Below are 13137 nucleotides of genomic sequence, written 5' to 3'. Positions count from 1 at the left end.
TGCATTAGGTTCGCATCAACAGAGAATGTCTTTTGTGTGTTCGAACGCGATCGGCGGGAGTCCACTAGAATTAGGGTTAATAATTATTATTTTGGCTTGTTGGCTAGCCTCTATAAAGATGTGGATGGCAGTCATAATCTATCATTGGTATTAGAGCTAGATAAACCTCAGCCCTCCATTAATGGTGGAAACGAGGAAGATGGCATCATTAAGGAGATCAATGGAGAACACACAGACAAGGAAAGACTCAATCCATGATAACCCTAACCGTGAGGTCGATTCCTTTGGAGCGGTTACGGTAGGACCAAGTCAACCAACATTCATGGGTGTGAACATAGGCTTGGCGGATGAACTTCGGGGCATGTTCCAAACATTGCTGCATAGGGTTGACATAATACAGAATGATCATAATGCTTTAAAGGAATATGTCATGAACCAACCGACTTCGTCATCTCCTCAACGAAAATCGGTGCCTTAGGAAGGACCAGCGGTGGGACCACACCGAATCGATACCCCACAGGTCCAAGTGCGACATGTTAATGTCAATGATCTTATTTTGCTTATTCCTACACATCATCTTCTGCCTCCCTTGCCTCCGATACACAATCCAAGACTAGTGGTGAAACCCGAGAAGTGTGCAACATCGGTGCGCTTCGTCAATGAAGAGGATTGGCACTTAGAGGATGATGTTGATCCTTTTGAAGATGGTGATGAGCATGCTCAAGGATTCAGAGAAGGAGATCAACAAGTATAAAGGTTCAGACCTGAACCAAGGATCTTTCACGAACCCGACAATGCTATCCGAGGGAGAACCACACGCTTGGACTTCCCAAAATTCTAAGACGGTGATCCAACGGATTGGGTGTTTCAAGTAGAATAATACTTTGATTGTCAAGAGACAGCGAAGGATACAAAGATCTAGATGGCAAGCTTTCACCTCTAAGGAATGGTATTGATTAGCTATCCATGGTGGAGGATTTACTAGTTGCGTTGACTTTTGTAAGAGGATTACATGCAAATTTGGGACAATGGTATATGAATATTTTGCTACCATATTAAGCAAGATGGTTTAGAGAATAACCGTATTGGAGTACCAAGCAGAATTTGAAAGAGTTAGTAGTCGTTGCGAGTCACCTTGGCTCGAACTGACATTGATAAGCACATTCATTTTAGGACTACGAGAGGAGATACATGCGGATGTTCGTGCGCTTTGTCCTACCACTCTTGAGGAGGCCTTTGAGAAGGTCGTGAGAATGGAGTAAAAGCACAAAGCTCTCAAGATAGTAGCGAAAATAAGTTGGGGCAACCGAGATGGGCGGTTTGCGCCTAGAACGTCAGTTGGAAATTTTACGGATTTAAAGACAGCGACAGCTAGTATTAGACCACAACCACCTTTGACACCTTCTTCCAATGTTAGATGAGGCATAAGACCCCCCATTCAAACTTTCACACCTACTCAGGTGGAAGAGCGAAGAGCGAAAGGCCTTTGGTCTTAGGACCGGTATGTGTCGACTATTGGTGCGAAAGAAGGATGAGATATGACATTTTTGTGTCGACTACAGGGCACTAAACACTATCATCGTCAAGGACCGGTATCCCATTCTGATCATAGAGGAGTTACTGGACGAGCTTACAGGGGTGACCATATTCAGCAAGCTTGACTTGAGGGCAAGGTATCATCAAATTAGAGTTCACCCGATGGATGTGTACAAAACTGCATTTCAAACTCCGGACGGGTACTACGTGTTCCGAGTGATGCCCTTTGGTCTTAGCAATGCTCTAGCTACTTTTCAAGGCCTCATGAATAATATTTTTTAGCTCTATTGCAAAGGTATGTCTTGGTATTTTTTGATAATATTTTGGTGTATAGCAGGACTGAAATGAAGCATTGGCGGCATTTGGAGGATGTGCTGAATTTGTTGAAGTAATACCAACTAAAAGTTAAGAAGTCCAAGTACCTATGGGGAGTACCACAAGTGGAGTATTTAGGCCACATCAGCTCAGCGGAATATGTAGCGATGGATCCTCAAAAGGTAGCTTGCATGATCACTTAGCTGATCCCTACTTCCATTATAAGGTTGCGAGGATTCCTGAGGCTGACCGGATATTATCGCCGCTTCATCGTGCTACTCCTCTCACTTCTTTGCTGAGGAAGAACTCTTTTAGATGGACAGATGATGAAGCCACTACAGTCTTTGAAAAACTATAAACAACAATAACAATGGTGCCTGTTCTAGCTCTACCAAAATTCACCAAAGAGTTCATTGTGGAATTTGATGCATCGTAAGTTGGCATAAGAACTGTATTAATGCAAGGAGAACGTCCCATAGACTTTCTTAGCAAGTTTTATCATAAAAATCTCAGCAATTATCGACCTACAAGAGAGAGATGTTGGCAATTCTGCATACGGTGATAAAGTGGAGGCCTTATTTGATCGGTAGGTGATTCAATATTTGAACCGATCAAAGGAGCCTTTCATATTTTATGGGACAGCGTATTCACACTCTGGCACAGCAAAGATGGGTCACAAAATTGCTAAGGTATGATTATAAAATTCAATACAAGAAAAGAACAAAAAATAGAGCGGCGGATGCACTATCATACCAACCCAATATCGCCAAGCTTGTAGTCTATTCTTCTCCTACTTTTCCTTTTCTTGACGAGCTGAGGTATGTATGTACATCTAACCCAAATATTTTGAGATTATTATAAGAGGTATTGGATGATCCGGAGTGCTATCCAGAGTTGGATGATTCGGAGCACCCACAAATGATGGATTGCAGTAGAAATTATTGGAGCATTTCCACCAAACTCCAAAGACTGGTCATGAGGATGTCTTGAGGACTTATAGGAGGATATCACAAAGTTGCACGTGGCCAGGATTAAGGCGAGATGTGAGGATCCATGCTTGCGAAGTCTGTCAAAGAGCTAAGGCAACCACATTGAAACCAGTCGGATTACTATAGCCTCTACTGATACTAGCATGTGTTTGGGAAGACATTTCTATGGATTTCATAGAGGGTCTTTCACTGGTATGTGGTTATTTCGTTATTTTTATGGTGGTTGATAGGTTGAGCAAGTATGCATACTTTTCTGCATTGTCACATCTATTTATAGCTAAATTAGTGGCTAAAATTTTTGTTAGAGATGTTGCTCGGTTACATGGCATGCCACGCACGATTATCTTTGATCGTGATCGTGTATTTATGAGCGACTTTTGGATGGAGTTTTTCAGATTACAGCGGACTAGATTGAACTTCAGTTTGGCATACTATCCACAGACGGCTGGCCAAACCAAGATGGTCAATTGAGACATTGAGCAGTACTTGCGGTGCTTTATTGGAGAGATGTAGAGACAATGGATGGAGTTCTTACCGTGGGCGAAGTGGTCTTACAACACCGTCTATCATAGAAGCATTTGCATGATTCCATTCGAGGTAGTGTACGGTCGTACGGCTCCGACAATACGTGCTTATTACCCAGTGGCGTCTATAGATCGGACGGAGGTGGACTTAACTTTGATAGATAGAGATGCCACATTGAGGAGGTTGCGTGCCCATCTTAAACTTGCTCAAAACCACATAAAGTTGGGTGTTTGTGAGGGTGCAATCGTATCGACAGGTGACCTTGTGTCCGATACGAAACTAGAAGTTAGCATATCACTACTTTAATTCATTTCGGGTGTTAGAGCGTATTGGTCCAGTTGCGTATCGTTTGGAGCCACCTAAGGGGTCGAGAGTGCATCCTGTCTTCCATGTTTCATTGCTAAGGGAGTGGATTGGAGACTATGAGGTCGTTGGATCAGTTCTATTAGAGCCATTGGAGGAGACAGAGATCGTAGAGCCAATTCGTGTACTTGCTAGGCGCTGATGACGTCATGGTACTAGATTAGAGATAGAGGTTCTAGTCAGGTGGCTTGGCAAGCCATCCGATGAGGTGACATCGGAGTTGGAGACGGGCATCTTGGAGCGTTTCCCTGAATTTACACCTTCAGGACAAGGTGGGGAAAGTGTGGTAGGCTGATACACCTTGTTAGAGTCTTTTCTTATTGTATTAGTTATTTATTTTCATTAAAATAAATTTTCTATAGGTCGCGCTCGAACGTAGTTGGAGATGCGTTTGAATGCCTTTGTGAACCCCTAAATCTGGTTCGCAAAAATAAAGAACACAAAATGTGCATTCGAACGTCTGCATCAGGTTCGTATCGATAAAGAATGTCTTTTGTGGGTTCGAACGCGATCGACAAGAGTCCACTAGAATTAGGGTTAACAATTGTTATTTTGGCTTATTAGCTAGCCCCTATAAAGGTGTGGATGGCAGCAAAAAATCATGATGTTATTGGAATATTATTTTTTTGCCTCTCTTTCTTCTCTCTAGTCTCTCTACCCTAATCTCCCTCCTCTCTTTTCATCAACCTACCACCTCTACTGTTGGCAAGGTTTCTCCTAACTTCTAATCTCTCTCGTCTATTGAGTCCTCCCTCTTTTTTGGGATCTCGACCACTTCTTCCCCTTTGTCTTTATCCCTTAAACTACATCAACCATCCACCCTCATCTCTATTATCATCCATAACCCTAACATCCACTCCACTTGTCACCGCTACCATCATCCGCACTATATCGTATTTTCATCCCTGTTGCGGTTTGAATCTGTGAAGATCGTAAATAGGGAAAATATAGATCAGGTTGTTACAGATCGATCCAGTTGATTTCATAATTTTATGACTATTAGAAAATATTTGGTGAATATTTTTTCTCAATTGCACGAACTGCATGTCTTCTGCGAATCAGATGCTAACCACAAGAAAGACCACACCAAAACATCATGAAGGAAATTTTGAGGTTACTAAAGAGATGTCTTTTCATAGACGGGGACTACGTCTCACCTTGAAGACAAGGTGAACGGAAGCGTGGTAGAATGATGTGATTCGGATTAGATCGGATCACCTTGAAAGACATTGTGCTTGATAGATCAAGTCTAGTTATCTTATTTATTATTCTTATGTGGTTTAGTCAAAGTCTTACTATGTTAGGATTTTATTAATTAGTTAAATCTAGCTCTGCGCAGTTTCAAAAAAATATTTGCAAAATATTCTACAGATATTCGAATAATATCAAACTAGTCGAATAAGATTGTTAATCTGTAGATCTACAACTTTATTATTTACAATTTCTCCAGATTTAGAATCTATCTACAGAAAAGTGAAGGGTTAATCTGAGAAAATAAGGAAGACTACTTTAGTTAAATTTGTTTTAGACTTTTTGATTTAATCTCTATAAATAAGGTCTTATTGCTTGTATCTTAGGCATGCTTGGAATGAAAGATTAATATTCTTTTGCCTTGGCATCTCTCTTAACTAGGCCGCAAGCCTCTACATCTCCCTCCTCCCTCTTCACCAACTAGTGTCACCTCTTCCGTTGGCATAGTCTCGTCTAGCTTCTAATCTCCCTCTGCTATCGATCCCCTTAGTCCCGTAGGGTAGACCTATTTCTCCCCTTCGTCTCTTTGTTTTAACCGTCTCTACCTTCTATACGATTTTTACCACAGTTGTAGGGCAATCATAGCCTTCAACCATCTATCGCATCTGCATCCACAAACCACCACCATTAACTACTCTGCCTCCACTCCATCATCACCTCCATCCTATACCTAGGAATCTGTGCCTCCACCCGTGGATCCCAAATCCCATGTAGAACCGCAACAACAAACTCCTCAGCCCATAAGCAATGTGCCAAAGCATAAACAGATCAGCCCTTGCGTGAGGCCTAAACTAGACTCGAGCCTACATTGGATTGTGGGCAAGTTAAATCTTAGCTTTGGACGAATTGGTCGAGCACAAATTAACGAGCTACATTGTGTTACACTTTTGCCGAGCCATGGCCTCCTTCACAAGTCTTGCGCTCTTAGACTTGGCTCGAATGTTGGTGGGAACAATTCGGTAAATATGGAAGGTCTGGAAACCACCATGGACACCTTGAGGACAAGGTGGATGGAAGCGTGGTCGATTGATGCGAATCGGGTCAGATTAGATCACATCAAAGAGAGATTGGGCTCAATGGGTTGAATCTAATTATCTTATTTGGTTATTTGGTTTAGTTAGAGTCTTAGTAGGTTACGATTTTTTTTAATTAGCTAAATCCAGCTCTGCATAGTTTTGAAAAAATATTCGTAGAATATCTTACAGATATCCGAATAATATCAAACCAGTTGGATAAGATCGTCAACCTCTAGATCTACAACTTTGGTATTCACTTATCCAGATTCAGAATCTATCTGCAGCGAAACAAAGGGTTAATCCGAGAAGATAAGGAAGATTGGATTAGTTGGTTTGTTTGGGTTCCTAGAGTGAGCCTCTATAAATATAAATATGTGGAGAAAACCTTAATTGGAAAAGAAGAATCTGATAATTGAAATTGGCTTTGGCCTTTATCTCTCTCTCAACTTGTCTCTAGCCATTAGTGCCCTCTCCCTCCTCCCTTCTTCCATCGCTCAAGTCTTTGGTCGGTCTTTTCTAGCTTCTAACCACCCTGTTCTACAATAACTTCTCTCCCTTCACACCAAGGAGTAAACCTAGCATCTATCTAGCCATTAGAATGCTATCAAGCTAGGATCTAATTGACATTCAGCCACTCTTTTGTTGATATCTTGATATCTAACCGTCCAACTCCTGTGATCTTAGATTTGTTAGAAAGCTATCTCCAAGAACAACAACATATCTAAAATTTAATAGGATCCATCGGTTAGATCATTCCCAAATTTCTTTGGAAGTTATGAACTTCATCGAGTCTAAAATCGTTGTGGATTAGATTAGACTCATTCGTAATAGTTTTATACACACATTTACCAATAATTTTCTCACTTATTGGATGTTGACGAGGATGGCAACGTTAATCTTCAAGTATTCATATTGATGCATGTAACTAATAGTTTCTTCTTGTCCACAATCATGAGCAATAGGAATAGTAGTGGCAAAACTCTACGACATGTTGCCAAAATGAAGTGCAGGCTTTGTTACCAACTAATGCCATGAAGCGCGGAAGGAGATAGATCAAACCTTAATCCATTATTTGGTTTAGTTAGAGTCTTAGTAGGTTAGGATTTTATTTAATTAGCTAAATCTAGCTCTGCATAGTTTTGAAAAAATATTCGCAGAATATTTTACAAATATCCGAATAATATCAAACCAGTTGGATAAGATCGTCAACCTCTACATCTACAACTTTGGTATTCACTTCTCCAGATTCAGAATCTATCTACAGCGAAACAAAGGGTTAATCCGAGAAGATAAGGAAGACTGGATTAGTTGGTTTGTTTGGGTCCCTAGAGTGAGCCTCTATAAATATAAATATGTGGAGAAAACCCTAATTGGAAAAGAAGAATCTGATAATTGAAATTGGCTTTGGCCTTTATCTCTCTCTCAACTTGTCTCTAGCCATTAGCTCCCTCTCTCTCCTCCATTCTTCCACCGCCTAAGTCTCTGGTCAGTCTTTTCTAGCTTCTAACCACCCTGTTCTACAATAACTTCTCTCCCTTCACACCAAGGAGTAAACCTAGCATCTATCTAGCCATTAGAATGCTATCAAGCTAGGATCTAATTGACCTTTAGCTACTCTTTGGTTGATATCTTGATATCTAACCATCCAAATCCCGTGATATTGGATTCGTTGGAAAGCTATCTCCAAGAACAACAATATATCCAAAATTTTATAGGATCCATCGGTTGGATCATTCCCAAATTTCTTTGGAAGTTACGAACTTCATCAAGTCTAAAATCGTTGTGGATCAGATTAGGCTGGTTCGTAACAATTTTATACAAACATTTACCAACAATTTTCTCACTTATTGGATGTTGACGAGGATGGCAACGTTAATCTTCAAGTATTCATATTGATGCATGTAACTAATCGTTTCTTCTTGTCCACAATCATGAGCAATAGGAATAGTAGTGGCAAAACTCTACGACATGTTGCCAAAATGAAGTGCAGCTTTGTTACCAACTAATGCCATGAAGCGTGGAAGGAGATAGATCAAACCTTAATCCATTAAATCATGCACGAATATTTTGATTCTTAAAAATATGAGATTAAAGGCATCAACTTTTGGTAAAAGTACAAAAGTCAAAAATTGAGCAACCTCTCAAATTTTCATTAAGAAAAAAAATTCAAGCTGAACCATACCCTTGGCCACAGGCCTACATGATTATTTACAAACAAACGAAAGATGCAAAAGCCTAATCCGACAAAAAGACAAACTTTCCATTTATGGAAAGCCTGACCTAAGACTCTTAAAATTATAGGTTAAGGTAAACTAGGGACCAGGAAATAAATGGAATCAAATTTTGAATTGTAGATTAAAAGATATACGGAAAATAAAAACTTTGCTAGAATAGTAAAATTGCTGATTTCAAGGCCTAAACAATAGAAGTTGGCCACAATACACCTTGAGTTAAATTGTGATGAGTTTTTATTGGAGACACATCTTCCATTTAAATACCAAATCTAGATAAAATCCGTACTAGTCGCAGCTTGCTTTCCTTTTCAAAGTAAATTTCCTTTTCGTTCTAAATACAAATATCTTGAGAATTTTGATTTTTAAAAAAAAAATTCTCTTGATGATACAAATAAGCCATACGGGTGAACCCAACTCCGACCCAATTCAGCTCATAGAGATGGTCAAGGGCATTTACGTCTTTTCTCCTGGTTAGTTATCTACTTATATTTATTATTGCATTTGTTTTATAATTTCTTTTTCTTATTTGTCTTAGATATTGCTTATGTGGGCAAATTGATGCTTATGTGGATTAGTTAGACTTGAGCCTGTTCGATCCAGCTAATCAAGTCAGATTCAAGTTTAATTGTTTATTAAAGTTGTAATCGGATAAGACTAGAGCATAATCTTAGATTTATGCATTAGAGTTGGTATGAGTCGGTTGGGCCTAAGCGAAGTTGCCTAGGTCAACCAAGTCCTGTCAAATTAAGTAGCTGCCAAACATGTTGTGGTGTGCACCTTATGGTAATAGGCTAGGATTCGGTTGTAAATTCACCCAAGCTAACCTAGCAAGGCCGATTTAGTCGATTAGGGACACGATATAATTTGTAGTGAAACTCTAATGAGAATTATTGAATGAATATTGAACCCATTAGGTTTGTTGCAAGACTCTTCTCCCCCGCTGTCCCTCTCATGTGACCTCCCTCTCTCTCGCCGAGCTCCATCTTAGGCCACGAGTAACACTGTCGCCGCCCTTCCCTAACATATGATAAGTCCCCTCTTGTCCCTAAGAGTATGGTCCACTTCTCCCCGTTAGTCTAGCTTTATGTTTTATCCCCACTACTATTGCCATATCCACCTTCCGAACCCTAACCCTAGCCATTATTTTACCTTCCACCTTCCACGTCCATCTCGTCACCCACTAACCCTTAGTGAGTATTTCCATAATAACTTCCGATTTGCACCTCCGATCATCTTGATCCCAGTTGCGTTGGATTCTTGACTTTTAGGAGAACAACCTACTGAGTTTTAGCTTTTCGGACTATTTGATCAGTTGGCATTGCCCTCCAAAGTTTTGATTCTAGATCTGTCTAGAGCTAGTCCTTCAACCACCTTGGGGTTGATTATAAGAATTTATATCAAAGCAAATCATTTATCAGAGCACACGCATAGATGATGACCACCAGATCCATGGCTTCAAGGCACATGTTGGAGGACACACCAAAGAAGTCAGTGCACGGGAAAGAGCAAAGGGTAGGTAACCTTGAAACTCCTCTATGCTCGAGTGACCGATCTAGCCCAAATCTACCCTCAACCATGGAGGATCTTTGGATGGAGATGATTAGGACAATGAATAGAAATAATGAACAATTGGTCAAAATCCTCACACCAAAGGCTGTTGCCCGAATGATGGTGATCAATCAAGACTGCGCCCAAATGCCGCAATCGAGGCCTTCGACGCCAGTTCTGATTGTTCAAGCTTCACCATCCTTTCATACCTCCCTACCAAAATATGGAGCCCTTGCTGCCCCAGCTAGGTGTGGCTAGAGCAATGAACACAACCTTCCATGAACTGGCCAACAATAGGCACGAAAATCAGTTTGATTTAAAGAACGATGATGAAGATGGTGATAGGGCAAAGGAGCAAGACCTAGAACCACATCAAGCTATAGTGGAAAGGAGGAGAAATCACTAATGAGTACAGCCATATCCACCCAGGTCAGACTTGGATGGGAGTTTAATCCAAACAGCAACTGTGAGATCCAAGGCCGAATAGTTTGGCTCGATCTTCTCAAATTCAGCGATGGAGATTTGGTTGATTGTTTGGATCAAGCAGAGGACTTTGATACTCTTCTCACCAAAACGGTTCAGCAAACCATTGTACATGTATATCAAGAAGAGTTTGACGAATCAATGCTCAATTATTTCCACATTAGTCGGAGGGGCTTTTCAAGAAGACATTCATATAGGGGCTGTGGAGCAAAATCCAAGTGAATGTCTAAGCACTTCGACCACACACCTTGGAGGAGACCTGTAGAGATGCCATACTCATGAAGAAGATGCATGAGGCCCTCCAAAGTTAAATAAAGGCTGCAAGGCATACAGAGAAAGATGCAAGACATGATCGAATGGCTACTGTCAAAGACAACGAAAGAGCTTGCCACATGAGGCATACAAAGAGGGCACTAACACCATGAACACCATGAAGATAATGGCTGATCTAACCTCATATCCAAACAAGTAAGTTAGGGCTTACTCTCAAGGATGGATTCACTTTGGACCATGGCAACACGATCGTTTCAGCCAATATCGGATTCTTGGTGGAGTGGATGTAACTTGAAGGTGTGAAGATGAGGATGAACCCCACCTTGCACTCCATGGTGGGGCTGTTTCAATCACCAAGGGCATAGGTGAAAGTGATGAACTAGCTAGAGGGCACAACCCAGGGCAAGTTAGGCACATTCTCTCGGTTACCTCAGACTGATACGATTCGGACTTCACTGATGTTGTCTTGAGCTTGGATTCACTTTAGGAGTGTTTTTATTTCATGTTTTACTGTTTAATTTCTATTAAAATAAGTTTTCTGTAAGTCACGTTTGAACGCGGGTGGAGTGAGTTCGAACGCGGGTGGAGTGAGTTCGAACGCGATTTGTGAACGGGGTTATGAATGTGGGTGAAGAGAGTGCAACCGCATTCGAACGCACTGTGAACGCCTGCATCGCGTTCGCAAATCCAGAGGAACGAACTCGGTGAGTTCAAATGTAGTGCGTTCGAACGTGGTCAGGCGAGTTCGAATGCGGTCGGCGAAAATTGTATTGTTAGGGTTAATTTTGAGTTGTGGTTAGCCTCTAAAAGGATGTGGATGGCAACCAAAGTCATTATTGATTATTGAGATTGAGTTTTGCCTTGCCTCCTTCGTCTTCTTCGCTCTCGTTCTCTTAATCCCCGACAACGCCATTTCTAACCTCCCTCGACTGGCCAATCACCCTAGTCCCTTAGGGGTGACCCTCTCCTCCCCCTTCTTCCAATCTATCCAACACTTGCCCTAACCCTTCCATCAACCATAACCCTTCCACCACCACTTTTCACCGGTGCCACCCCATTAACGCTGGACCACCTTCAACCACCATCACCTAGGATCATGTGCCTCCATCCACGGATCTAAAACAGATCACCCTAACCTTCATCTATTAATTGGACAATATCTTGAGATTCCCACATCCGATTCGCCTAAAACTAGATTTGTTGGAAAGCTGTTTTCTGGGGCTACAACATATCTAAATTTCATGTCGATCCAACGGCGGCATATTTTGAGATCTTATTTCAAAGTTCCATGCTAGATCTAGTCCAGATCTGAGAATCGGAAGAGCTCGAACCTTAGCCCTAAAGGGGAGATCGTATTAACTTGGTATCAGAGCTCCATAGCTAAAGGGGAGATCGTATCACAGACGAGCTCACACTAAGATGATTCGGTTGACTTGGTTATATATTTATATCCAAATCTTCTGGGTCTTTCAGATCTGAACCGGCACCACTTGGAAGAACGAGATATGATTAAGTTCGAGCTAGAAAAAGTGTACTCAGACCCCTTTGGATGGATCAGTAAAATCGAGCTCCATGACCTCGACCTTGAGCAAGGCAGGATGGAATCCACCATACCACACCAAGCTGAACATGCAGAATTTCAGATGTGGTGGATTGGGCTCTAACTAAGTTCAAGAGCAAAGAGGGCAAGCCATATAAAGAAGGTAGAACATTGAGATAGAGTTGCTGCTCGAGTGGCTCGGCAAGCCGATGGACAAGACCACCTTGGGAGTTGGAGCCAGACATCGTGGACTGCCTTCACGACTACACACCTTGAGGATAAGGTGATGAAAGTGTGGTTGTATGATACCAACAAGCCATGTGGGCAAGCACAACTCTGACCTAGTTCAACTCATAGAGATGGTCCGGGGCATTTACGTCTTTGTAGTCCTTTGCTTATGTGTATTAGTTGTACTCAAGCCTATTCGATCTGGCTAATCAAGACAGGTTCAAGTTTAATTGTTTATAGAGTTGTAATCGCTTAGACCTAGATGGTTTGTTAGAACTCTAATCTTGGATTTATGCAATAGGGTTAGTATGAGATGGTTAGGCCCTAAGTAATACGAACTACCTCCGAATAGCGATCCATAGGTGTTTTCCTACTTGCACAAATGGTGCGAGTCCGAATATGGCCACCGATTCATGATTTGACCTCTGGTTTGGAAGTTAGGTCTACTATGAACCTTTAAGGTTAAAAGGGTCCTTAAGATTCAATGAATGGATTATAAAATATTTTGGCATTTGATATATCTGGGATGGAGGATCAAATCTATCAAGATGGAACGGTGAAAGGGTGGTTGAGTGATGGATGTGGTGGAGCTTAGCTAGGATTAGTGAAGATCAAGTAATGGTGGCATGTGGTCGGTAGGGGTGCTACGCAAGGTAGAGAAAAAGAGGAAGGTAGTGAGTTGTTTCTTAGGGATGAGAGGGGTGACTAGATGAAAGGGTGAGGAGCTCGACCAGTATTGGTGGTTAGGTAGATTGAAGAGAAGGGGGGACAAATCTAATAATCCAATCATGCCAAACTTAGGTGCACACCACAATATTTAATGGTGGCTCCCTAAC

The sequence above is a fragment of the Typha angustifolia genome, chromosome 1, assembly GCF_048772165.1.
Source record: "Typha angustifolia cultivar Huaian chromosome 1, ASM4877216v1, whole genome shotgun sequence".
Lineage (NCBI taxonomy): Eukaryota > Viridiplantae > Streptophyta > Magnoliopsida > Poales > Typhaceae > Typha > Typha angustifolia.
The sequence above is the reverse complement of the archived record's forward strand: the minus strand, read 5'-3'. Positions refer to the sequence as shown.